At 35.7% G+C, this 13,752-nt stretch overlaps 1 long non-coding RNA gene across 2 annotated transcripts; it reads left to right on the forward strand.

Moving 5' to 3' along the window:
* Positions 1–1,931: 1,931 nt before the first annotated feature.
* LOC148913412 (uncharacterized) lies at positions 1,932–5,228 on the forward strand. Of its 2 annotated transcripts, none has more exons than XR_016119664.1 (3): positions 1,932–2,238; positions 2,440–2,604; positions 4,593–5,228. It is a non-coding gene; the product is annotated as an uncharacterized LOC148913412 (long non-coding RNA). The 2 variants fall into 2 exon arrangements; XR_016119665.1 differs by having other exon boundaries at positions 1,937–2,238; positions 2,440–2,523.
* The last annotated feature ends 8,524 nt before the right edge of the window (positions 5,229–13,752 follow it).

Raw genomic sequence — 13,752 nt, forward strand, 5'->3', positions numbered from 1 at the left:
ATTGAATTCAACCGGCCTGCCAGTGCTTGCTCATGTCCGCATGAACGCGCGAATTGAATTGAAATAAGCCTGAAGCGAGATGACGTTTTACCCCCGTCTCTAGACCATGATAGCTTTTTAAATTCTTTCATATTAAAATTTTTGATTCCTTAGAGAATACAAGAACAGTACTCATAATTAAAGAACAAAAGCAGTGTGAAAAGGATTATAGTCTAGAGACGGGGGTAAAACGTCATCACGCTTCAGGCTTATTGAATACTCAAACTTGGTACGCTAGTTTAGTTTTCGCGATGCATCTTATGTCTTGACCATATAAGTAAACGAAAATTCATGCAACCACGTTTTTGATTCAAGTGAAAATTTTCCAAATTAACCTTTGAAGGGAGTATTTTGATCGTTAAATCATTCTGTGCAAAATTTGTGCAACTTTACTTTATTTGAATATTATTAGTAGGCTGAAATGGATTCTGCACGGATCGTGTTTTCTTCTTATTTGACTTCGACTTCATAAACTACAATGTAAGTTTTAGTGATTCAATTTATTTTTATAATACGATGAGTCTTTGCGTGACAAAAAGATATATATATATATATTTATATGCAATTGTTTTGAGCGTCGTAAAAATTTCGACTTCAATCAACGAGCAGCTTCAAGATCTGGATTTCATTCTACGATAGTACAGCGTTTTAGCGCTATTAAAATATTAAAAGCTATTAAAAAAGATAAGCACTGAAAATTCTAAAATTACATTATCAAAATACTATGGCTTTGCACATAAAATACAATCTGCCAAAATATAAATCCTGAAGGATAAATCTATGAAGATTAACGTCAACCGTTACATCTAATACTTTATTCAACGTTTTTACAGTTCTAGTGTATTTCCCACAGATGTCAGGTCCATAGATACTGTAAATACATGATGTGAACATAGAAAAGGTCTTTTTGAAAAAATCTGAACAGATTGTACGAATAGATGTGTCATCAAATTCTCAAACTTGTTGCGCACGTTATACTGTATATACTTGACGTGATATCATCGCTCATTCACAATCATCTTATGTACTAGTACATGTTTATACTTAAATAAAATTCAAGTTAATGATATGATACACTTAAGAAATAGAAAAATAATCGTATGATATATAAACTGATTTGTTAGTAGAAGTTAAAGTTGTTTTTTTATGTTACATATAATTATTCGCTCTCATAATCGAGAGTTTCGTCGCTGTCACTGTTGCCAATGAGGTCTTCGCTTTCCCAGACAATGTTTATAGACCTTGTCATTCCTTCATTTTCTGGATCATTTAGACACACATACCATGCATTTGATATAATCCACGAATAAAGTGAATAATTTCCTCACGATCAGCAATCCCTTCTTGTTTGGAAGAAGTCGAATTTCGAAACCACGCTTCTCGTAATATGATATATAGTTCTACGCAAGAATAGCGTCAAACATACTTTTGGTCAGCGGATTAAAATTCCGATTTGAAACAGCCGTGGTGAACAGCCTCACGGATACTAAGCTGAGTATCAAGCTCTCCCCAGGCCCCTAACCTCTCCCCAGGAAACTTGTATGCCTCTCCCTGTAAGCCGGTTGAGATACAGAACATTTTACCACAATAAAAAGAGCGAAGAGCACTAAGGTGACAATGTTCATCGATCATTAAATCTCAAAAGAACTAAGAGACATCTTTCTAACCGACTTTATGAGTTTCCTCAGCTTATAGTGTTTGAGAGAACCGCTTTTCTGTTATCCTGGCATATAATATACAGAATATAGCAAGATCACATTCACAATACGCTATCATATTCAACAAGTCATGATCATGGTCTATGTTCTTCGTAAAGAGCCTGGGGCTAATATCATTAATACAGACATATTTAGGGGAATCCCCTAATCAGGAAACAACCCTATTGGTTATCATGCTGTCACGTTCCACTTGTCACGCAGTGCATGTATGATATGCAAATCTGATCATTTAAACAGGGGAATATAAGTTGTTGTCTGCGATGGTTGAATAACAAGCTCAAAATGATGGATTTTTCGCCGTGTTAAGTTTCCTAACTGAACACCATGGAATCAAACGAGATGATATAGTCGGCTAACTACTTGACAGCCTTTCAATCCACCTGAGTCCTCGCGATCTATCTTGTGTGTCTTGTGAGGAAATGAAAATTTATGCGACTGCGTTTATGAGGCAAGGCAATGTATCCAAACAAACCCTCTGAAGGTAATATTTTGATCTAAGTCATTCCCTGGCTTTACTCGATTTATGGATTCTTGATCTTGTATATCGTGTGGAATCGAGATGAAAGTGTAACTTGTTGACAGAAATCGAGACTTAAAAGATTTGCTCGCTTCTTGCACAAACATTTACACTTCTTAACCCATATAATATTGCTATATAATACTGTTCGTTCTGTTCTTGCAGGGTTTTCTCTGGGTACTCAGGTTTTCCTCCCTCCGTACAACACAACTTCTAAACTCCAGTCTGATGGTTGAATGTAGACCTCAGGTTTGTTAGACACTGGTAAAACAAGGACGATTTTTGGAATCGTTTCGAACTTAGAACTAAACGGAATCATAGTTGCCAAAGGTGCCATCCAATATTTTGAATCTCTTTTTTGAGGGTCATTTTCATCCAGATATCATAGCAGTTTGTGTACTTTTCTTGTTTTTATTACACGAACATCCTGTATTTCTGGCAAATTTTGCTAAAACGTAACTACACAAATATAATCTCTTTCATTATGGGATATGTTTTCTTCTTCTCATGAATTCGACTTCGAACTACAATGTTAATTAAAGTGATTAATTTAATTTTTTTTAAATATGCTGTGTCCTTCTTATGTTATAAAAAGATACAATTTCAATCATTGGAGAGTACAGCGTTTTAACGCTATTAACTATATTAAAAGCTATTAAAATACATAAGCGCTGAAAATTCTAAAATTACATTATAAAAATACTATTTACTGCACTAAAAATACAATATGTCAAAATACAAATCCTGAAGGATAAATCTATCAAGAGTAACAGTTCTAGTGTATTTCCCACGGATGTCAGGTCCATATATACTTGTTTCAGATATGCTGTGTACATCGTCTGGTTATTGCTCTAATATCTAGCGGTGGCTGGCTGTTCTCGGTCTGCAAAGAAATCAAAAGTTCAAATAGAATACTAATGAGAAGGGTAATTCCTAATGTACTTAGTAAACAGGTCACTGATCTAACCAGGCCTGTTTCCTGTCCTAATGCTAATAATGTTGTTAATAATAAAATGCCTAATGCTCCTTCTGACAACAACCTTGTTGTCAACGATCATAATTCTTCTGGGTATCTTTCCAATGACAACAATATTGTCAATAACATTTCTCATCACGACGATCGATCTAGTCATACTTTTCAAGATAAAAAATCTGTCTTTACTATTCCTGACAATCTCATGCTTTCTGAGGCTGAAATCTCTGTTTTGAGCAAAGGTCTCAATTTTATTCCTATTTCTAGAAAATAGAAAAACTGATGTTTTTCAAATCAACAAAGATTCTGAATCTTTCTTTCGTCGTACTCGACTCAAAGCTTTTTTTGATGCTGATAATTCTTCGAAAAATACTTCTTGTACTAGTTTAAAGTGAGTTATAAATAGCTGTAAGATAATTCATTAAGTTTGAGGGACTATAATGCTACTCACATTTCAGCCCCTAGTATAATGATGTCCCACCGATATCTTAGTACATTGAAAAGTGTCTAAAAATAAGAAAGGAAGTCACCCACGGATTTATTCCACAGACATTGGTACAACTATTTATGTTGTCAGACCAAGTATGTAGTACATGTGCTACGTCAAGATTTTTTTCAGGGTTCCTCCTCCTAGTCTAATAACTCCTCTTAGTTTGCCAGTGAAATACTTCCATAATTTTATTTATTTTCGTCTAGAGAAAAATTACAAATTTAAGCTATAATCACCAAATTGCTTGTAAACAAATCATAACCAATCAAAAATCAAAAACAAAAACAGTCTTGTAGTCTTTATAAGACAATTATCTTCCACAATATAAAGAGAAATCCCTGGGCAAATAATTTTGACTGAGCCGCTGGAGAGCTTTTTGATCAGCTATCTAGCCAAACTCGAACCCCGACTCGATCGTAAGACAAACAATAGTGTTTTATGATGACAGAACCCGAACCTACGATACCTACTGACCTGCCCACATATACGCCATAGTAAACTATGCGTACATATACAAAAGTGTCTATGTGACATAGACACTTTTGTATATGTACGCATAGTTTACACAGTTCACTAATACAACTTAGTTTTAATATCGGAATAACCAATAAGAAATCTAAAATTTTAAAGAAATTAAAACATTTTCTAATGAAACATGTTGTAATTCACTATTATATATAAAAGCGCGTTCTGACAATTTTGATTTGTTTTTCATTTCTCAGGCCTTTATCTCTATATCTTGTGGCAATCGTTTAATTTATCATTGATTATTTACTGGAATAATTGATTGGTGAATAATGCTTTTTTCGGATTTTTCCTTACCCGTATCTTAAATGTTTTCTTCATTTTCTTCAGGTACTTTCTCATTACCCTCGTCTCTTTCCTGTACTTGGTTCCACAGCAGCAGTTGTATAATGTCGTACACCATTCTTAACAACTCGTGCAAGGCTCTCAGTAGGGTTATCAGTGGTACAATAACAGCTTCGTTTGGATCACTCATCGTGTTTACTGCTGTGGTGTAGTGGCAGTACGTACGATGACTAAAGTGGAAAAGCAAAAAATCGGATACTGTCTTGTTTTCCTCATGCTATTTATATACCGCGTAAATGAGGCGTGATCTGATCCCTTATTGGTAGATTAGTACGTTGCTATGGTTTGAGCACGAAGAATAGTCGACCCCGCAAGATCAAATCAAATGAATTACACTAGAACTGTAAAAACGTTGAACAATGTATTAGATGTAACGATTGGCGTTACTCTTGATAGATTTATCCTTCAGGATTTGTATTTTGACATATTGTATTTTTAGTGCAGTAAGTAGTATTTTTATAATGTAATTTTAGAATTTTCAGCGCTTATGTATTTTAATAGCTTTTAATATAGTTAATAGCGTTAAAACGCTGTACTCTCCAATGATTGAAATTGTATCTTTTTATAACATAAGAAGGACACAGCATATTTAAAAAAAATTAAATTAATCACTTTAATTAACATTGTAGTTCGAAGTCGAATTCATGAGAAGAAGAAAACATATCCCATAATGAAAGAGATTATATTTGTGTAGTTACGTTTTAGCAAAATTTGCCAGAAATACAGGATGTTCGTGTAATAAAAACAAGAAAAGTACACAAACTGCTATGATATCTGGATGAAAATAACCCTCAAAAAAGAGATTCAAGATATTGGATGGCACCTTTGGCAACTATAATTCCATTTAGTTCTAGATTCGAAACGATTCCAAAACTCGTCCTCGTTTTACCAGTGTCTAACAAATCTGAGGTCTACATTTCACCATCAGACTGGAGTTTAGAAGTTGTGTTGTACGGAGGGAGGAAAACCTGAGTACCCAGAGAAAACCCTGCAAGAACAGAACGAACAGTATTATATAGCAATATTATATGGGTTAAGAATGTAAATTTTTGTGTAAGAAGCGAGCAAATCTTTTAAGTCTCCATTTCTGTCAACAAGTTACACTTTCATCTCGATTCCACACGATATACAAGGTCAAGAATCCATAAATCGAGTAAAGCCAGGAAATGACTTAGATCAAAATATTACCTTCAGAGGGTTTGTTTGGATACATTGCCTTGCCTCATAAACGTAGTCGCATAAATTTTCATTTCCTCACAAGACGGATCGCGAGGACTCAGGTAGATTGAAAGGCTGTCAAGTAGTTAGCCGACTAGAACATCTCGCTTGATTCCAAGGTGCTAAGTTGGGAAACTTAATCCAAAAATCCATCATTTTGAAAGTTGATATTCAACCATCACAGACAACAACTTATATTCCCTTGTTTAAATGATCAGATTTGCATATCATACATGCACTGCGTGACAAGTGGAACGTGACAGCATGATAACCAATAGGGTAGTTTCCTGATTAGGGGATTCCCCTAAATATGTCTGTATTAATGATATTAGCCCCAGGCTCTTTACAAAGAACATAGACCATGATCATGACTTGTTGAATATGATAGCGTATTCTGAATATGATCTTGCTATATTCTGTATATTATATGCCAGGATAACAGAAAAGCGGTTCTCTCAAACACTATAAGCTGAGGAAACTCATAAAGTCGGTTAGAAAGATGTCTCTTAGTTCTTTTGAGATTTAACGATCGATGAACATTGTCACCTTAGTGCTCTTCGCTCTTTTTATTGTGGTAAAATGTTCTGTATTTCAACCGGCTTACAGGGAGAGGCATACAAGTTTCCTGGGGAGAGGTTAGGGGCCTGGGGAGAGCTTGATACTCAGCTTAGTATCCGTGAGGCTGTTCACCACGGCTGTTTCAAATCGAAATTTTAATCCGCTGACCAAAAGTATGTTTGACGCTATTCTTGCGTAGAACTATATATCATATTACGAGAAGCGTGGTTTCGAAATTCGACTTCTTCCAAACAAGAAGGGATTGCTGATCGTGAGGAAATTATTTACTTTATTCGTGGATTATATCAAATGCATGGTATGTGTGTCTAAATGATTCAGAAAATGAAGGAATGACAAGGTCCATAAACATTGTCTGGGAAAGCGAAGACCTCATTGGCAACAGTGACAGCGACGAAACTCTCGATTATGAGAGCGAATAATTATATGTAACATAAAAAAAAACAACTTTAACTTCTACTAACAAATCAGTTTATATATCATACGATTATTTTTCTATTTCTTAAGTGTATCATATCATTAACTTGAATTTTATTTAAGTATAAACATGTACTAGTACATAAGATGATTGTGAATGAGCGATGATATCACGTCAAGTATATACAGTATAAGGTGCGCAACAAGTTTGAGAATTTGATGACACATCTATTCGTACAATCTGTTCAGATTTTTTCAAAAAGACCTTTTCTATGGGTTAAATTTCTTGTTTTCTAAGATAAGCTTTCGCTAGAAGCAAAACACGGCATTAAAATTTGAAAAACATTGCACATTTTGGCACTACACGGGCTTACCCATAAAATCCCGCCTCGATACTGGGAGTTCTAAGAAGCATGGGAAAAAAATGTACATGTTATCGATCCCACAGAACGATTTTTCAACTTCAATCTCCGACCCCTCTAGTAAATGTAGGTCTTCTAGTTCATGCGAACTCGCTGCGCCCGATCTCCTTCTCGATTCAACCAAGTTCAAATCTCTTCTACGAAATTTGATCGGCATTAATATTAAACTATTTACCATATATGGTAAATAATTTAATATTAACTCGCAGCAATCTTCGCGCATGACATCTAGCATACATTGCTAATTCGGGCATTTGAAACAGCCGTGAGCTAGTCACCTGACCTTTGACCTGTTGTAATTAATTAATTAATCAGTGTGTTAATTAATTAACACACTGATGTTGAGTTAAGAGGTTTTCGAAACACATCATAGCAACTAATCTACCAATAAGGGATCGGATCACGCCTCATTTACGCGATATATAAATAGTATGGCGAACACAAGGCCCCGCCAGGTTTTGGGCTTTTCCATTTTCATCGTACGTACAGTATTAATGCCACTACACCACAGCAGTAAACACAATGACTGATCCAAACGAAGCTGTTATTGTACCATTGATGAACCTACTGAGAGCCTTGTACGAGTTGTTTAGAATGGTGTACGACATTATACAACTGCTGGTGTTCAACCAAGTACAGGAAAGAGACGAGGGTAATGAGAAAGTACCTGAAGAAAATAGTGAAAACTTCTAATACGGGTAAGGAAAAAAGCTGGAAAAACCTTTATTCACCAATCAATAATTCCAGTAAATGATCTTTTTATTCAACGGAACCTGCTACTATACAGTTTTCAGTGCGCAACTTGTTTTGAACTGCTCGCCATAAAGATATTAAGTGAAGGGAAAAACCATAAAGGCCAGATTAAAATAAATGCCCGAGAAATGAAAAATAATTCAAAATTGTCAGAACGCGTTTATATATAGTAGTGAATTGCAACATGTTTCATAAGAAATTTTTTATTTTTTTTTTAACATTTTAGATTTCTTATTGGTTATATTGATTTTACTATTGCGCTATAAGAAATCAACCAACCAACCAACTTTGTGCAAAAGACCGCAAGTGAACAAAGGCAAAATCAGTGACCTGTGTGGAATTCATTAGGTACTACCGTTCTTACTAGCATTCTATTTTTGAACTTCTGATTTCTTTGCAGACCGAGAACAGCCAGCCACCGCTAGATAATAGAGCAATAACCAGACGATGTACACAGCATATAGAAACAAGTATATATGGACCTGACAACCGTAGGAAATACACTAGAACTGTAAAACGTTAAATAATGTATTAGATGTAACGGTTGGCGTTACTCTTGATAGATTTATCCTTCAGGATTTATATTTTGGCAGATTGTAGTTTATGTTCAAAGCTATAGTATTTTGATAATGTAATTTTAGAATTTCAGTGCTTATCTTTTTTAATAGCTCATAATATTTTAATAGCGCTAAAACGCTGTACTATCGTAGAATGTAATCCAGATCTTGTAGTTGCTCGTTGATTGAAGTCGAAATTTTTACGATGCTCAAAACAATTGCATATAAATATATATCTTTTTGCCACGCAAGGACACAGCGTATTATAAACTGAATCACTAAAACTTACATTGTAGCCTATGAAGTCCAAATGAAATTAGAAGAAAACAATATCCGTGAAAAATTCATTTCCGTCTACTAATAATATTCAAATAAAAAGAAATCGCACAATTTTTTTTGCGTAGTTAATATTTCAATGATCGTTGCTAAAGGTACATACAAGTGACCACGAGTGAAAAATTTTCAAAAAAATGAAAGAAATTATTTAACACTTATTATTTGATAGAATCATAACTTTTTTTCAATATAATTAGCATAAGGAATACTGCATCAGTGCATATACTGTACAAGCTGGATTTCCGGTACCTATCAAAAACGATTTCTATCATTTCCGGTTTCCGATGGCGTCCGCTCATGGAATCTCAGGAATGCATTTCGGTGTTGGCTTTCCTCTCTATCCTCCGGACCCAGCAAAACATAAAAATATTAAGCTTTTCACCAGGAATCTCACGCAAACGTAAAGCATTCACAGTGAGCATCGACGAAGACGTTGGTAAAATAAAAGTGAACGACATCATTTTCTATAGAATCAAGTGGTCTCTTCAGGCTTACTATCGTTTCACAAACTTCTTTTGCTGACCCAAGTGAAGCTAGCGTCAGATTGGCAGCGTCGGATTGATATTCATTGAGATTCAGAATCATTTCCGGGGGAGGTCAAACTATGGCGTTATATTCCCGACAAAATTCAACATCAGGTTTTCAACATTCTAATAAAGAATTCAGTGTTTCCCTTGCAATGCAATATTGTTAGTTGCTTTTCCGACATTGAAGATTTCGATTTCAACTTAGCTGTTATCTCGTCCAACATTAGAGTTCCACGATTGAACATTCGTTAATAGCTTTCCGTGCCTTGACAAAATTCAACACTGCTCTTTTGACATACATCAATTTCAGCATTCAACTCTGAGAACGTTATTTTCTAAACAGTATATTAAAATGAACCATTAGAGTTTCTCGTTCAAGGACTAAGGCTTTAAAGTTTGTAGATACAAACACTCCGTCATTGTTGGATTACAATCCAACGTTCAAGTTCTACCATTGAACTTCACGCACGAGTGCGTTTGACCTATGTCATAGTAAGCCGATGTACAGTGATGACGTGGGCTCATCACACGTGCTTTAGTGCTGCACAAACTACACATACTGTAACTTGCAGAGATGGCGGGTGTCACAGCGTTTTGTGTTCCCCCGTGTTACGTGTTCCCCCGAACACTGGGCACTAGTGCTGTGCGTTCCCCCCTCCCCTCCCCTAATAGCAATACCGTTCTACGTGTTCCCTTCAAAATGGACGAATTGGCATACTTAGCTAGTAGCGTTCTAAGTATCGGTCTAAAGATCCCTAAGAACTAAGAACGGCTGCAAAGGAGACTACAGACTTAGTTAAGTTTATGAAAAGCAAAAAATATGTGAAGATATGATTACAGGAGAACATATTTTGAGTTCTGTCAGATATTAGTTTAGGACACGTAGATTTTGTGGCTCAGATTATGATTAACCAGCAGTTCAGTAGTTAAATTTTATGCTACATTAAAGCTTCAGATTCAATAAAGACTTCCAAGAGCTAAGAGGGATTTTATTTTCGATTTGGTACATATCAAACAATTGTTGTCGTTCGCGGGCTTCCCTTACAGGATATTTTTTGCCTGCCATTCGTAGCGAATATTTGTTAACTTTTTTTAGGATTCAGGGGGATGATCATTCATAATGTACTCTGTCACGAGAAGCCATGCATGAAAACGAACAATAAAATTCCCGAAATGTTTTATATTTTAAAATGAAAAGGCCGGGAAACACGTAGCACTGTATTGCTATCAGATGAGGGGAGGGGGGAACGCACAGCACTAGTGCCCAGTGTTCGGGGGAACACGTAACACGGGCGAACACAAAACGCTGAGACACCGCCATATTTTTACTTATGAGCCCGCGCGACTTTTAAGAAAACCGAAAGCGCATCTATACCACAGGAAGACCAATCAATGAAATTATGTACCACTGGAAGACCAATAAGCAAATGCATTTCAAACCTAGACTCTTCCACAGTCTCTCGCTCGTCCGTTCCGTCTCCACGCTTAGAGACTGTAACGGTACAATGACCGAAAGGACTTACGGGTCCCGAAAACTTGGACCCAGCGTGCTCTGGGAACCAAAATACTCGTCCACAGTCTCTCTCGTTTCAATATTGTCAAGATGGCGGCGTAAACGAGAGGGACTGTGTACGACTTTGAACAATTGGTACAGCTTAAGGTGGCTGCCTACTTTTGAACGTTCGAATTGAGCCCACGATGAGCGCGCGCTCAAATACCGCTGAAAAATCTACAATATTTTATTGAAGGACCATACGCATTTTGAGCTTCAACAGGGCAAAACCCTCAAATTTTGCACGGGACTCTATATTTTTTGATAGCTCATTCGAAAAAACTCTCAAAAATCTATGTTATATCAACATCTTAGAAAAAGTTTAAATCAGCAATACATGAAAAAATAGATTTTTGCAGGTATTTTTGTTCGACTTTATGAAATTTTTAAGAGCACCAAAACTACAAAATAGGAGAAATCAATTTATCTTTTTGTCTTTTTGTTGAAAATATCCATGTATTATCGTAGAATAATTGACTAGCCTTCATTCGTGCAATCATATAGTCTACAAATAACTATCATCTTATGGATCTTAATTTTTTTCTAATCACTTCCGGTGGCGCAGTTTTTACTCCAAAAGCCCGTGCGTAGGCTTCCATTAAATGCTGATTATCTCGAAAACAAGCTCGGGACTCCTTATTTTTCTTTCCAGATTTGGAATCAGTATTAAATTTCAATTCGGAAAATCGAAGTTTTAAAAAAAGCTTAAATCAAATTTCAAAAGTAGGCAGTCAGCTTAAGAAGATATAACTAGCTAAAAACTAGTGTGAGCTGCGTCGGTGTTTCTAATGAAACAGCAATGATAAAAAGGTAAATTATACACCGTGAAAAAGATGAAAAAACTTACTGACGTTTCGGACGCTAGTCCTTCGTCGGAGTCAGCTTAGTTAGATGTTAAAAACCGCCATGAAACAAAGTAGGTTTGAAAGAATTTATTCACAAATATGGCCTTGAAGTTACACATAATACATAATGAAATAATCATAGTACAGGGTGCAAAAGTACAACCCAAGAAAGTTATGAAAACCTTAATTGCGCAAGATTAGTCTTCAAACGGAATAAAAGAAAGACAGACTTGAACAATGAAGTTTACATTCGAGTTGTTTAAGTTGTCTGTTGCCTTAATAATTCTATGAATATGAGAGTTATAAAGTGTAGTTGTATCAGTTTATTGTAATGAATTTACAGTAATATTGTAAATAAATAAAGTATTGAAGTAATAAATTGTTGGTGGTGGTGTTAAAAAAACCTGTTAAAAAACTGCTAACTGGCAATGCTGAAAGAAGAAATATGTATGTATAAGGGCATTTGTCACTTATTCAAAATCCTTAGTCTATACTTATTTATTGCGGTAACTACAAGTCAATCTTTGCTTTAGCTGCAAGATAGCAATAATTATTATTGTTATAAGGACCTGATTATAAGACATTGAAGTTCTTACATGTAAGGGTTAGACAAGTCTTTATATGGGATAGCCGTACTTTAATTTTATATCCCCCCCCCCCCCCCCCCTTGTTGTTATATGTAATTCTTTTGCTCCAACCTGGCCATTCATAGAAGTATGAGAAATCCTCATTAATAGTGTAATGCAATATTGCAAACAGTAATCATAATGAACAAGAACTTTTACAAGTTATGGTCTACCCCAAAAAAGGATAGACCAAAGACGGGTATACAGAAGGGTGCCACTTGATATTGTTTCAACATTCATCCTATTGCCTAAAACATGATAAATCACTGACAGTAACAAAAATTTTGTAAGGAAGCACATACTTGTTTATTAATGAGTCCTTTTAGAGATAGTTTTTTTTTTTCATTTTTAAATACAGCAGAAATTCTAAAGTTTTAGAGTTAGTACATATACATTATTCAGTATATATTGAAAGACCAATTGGCCATAGACAACGCGTCAATAGCAGACACAATTAGCTCGTGCTTTTAACTAGGTAAATGTCTTTAGGTGCAATAATTATACAATGATACATAAAGTTAAAGATATTTACCTAGTTAAAAACGCAAGCTAATTGTGACAAATAAACTGATTTAAAACATTGTTTGCGGTGCTCGTTCACAGTCTTACACTCTTTTTCATATGTGTTGTATATGGAAAACGCTGGTTTCCTGCATGTACTTTGATTAACATAGGATAGTAAAATTTGACCATATTAGCACTTTCCACTCTTTCCACTTGGCTGATCACAGTTAATCTGGTAAAAAGTTTTACTAAATGGCATGAAAAAAAACAACATTTACTTCAAAAAGTTTGTTTGGGTGGCGTAGTGGTTTACCGCTCACCTCTCACCACTTTGGTCCGGTTTTCGAGCCCTGGCTCAGACTGGATCATATGTGAGTTGAGTTTGTTTGTTGTGTTGCTCTCTCTATTGCTACCAGGGTTTTCTCCGGGATCTCCGGTTTCCTCCCTCCGTACATGTGAGTTTGAGTGTTGTATGTTGTAAATGTAGAATGTAGTGGTAGTGCGTGTGGAGGGAACCTTATTGAAGAGCCCCGCATGAGGAGTGGTGGTTGTAAAATATAAGTTGTTTGTTATAGGTGTCTCCTTTGATTGGGTTTTCTCTAGATTCTCAGGTTTTTACTCCCTCCTTATAAACCTAGACATGATAAACTCACATTCAAATTCAATGAGTTGACCATGCCCAAACTTTGATCAGCCAAGAAATTGTTTCCCAGTTTCATTTGGAAGTTAGCCATGCCCGACTTTGATCAGCCCAGAGGTTGTTTGAGGGCTCGATTTTTGAGTTAGCTATGCCCTGACTTAGATCAGCCCAG

The sequence above is a fragment of the Actinia tenebrosa genome, unplaced genomic scaffold, assembly GCF_029948245.1.
Source record: "Actinia tenebrosa isolate PJP-AT-01 unplaced genomic scaffold, QUT_ActTen_1.0 PGA_scaffold0__85_contigs__length_37466705, whole genome shotgun sequence".
NCBI lineage: Eukaryota > Metazoa > Cnidaria > Anthozoa > Actiniaria > Actiniidae > Actinia > Actinia tenebrosa.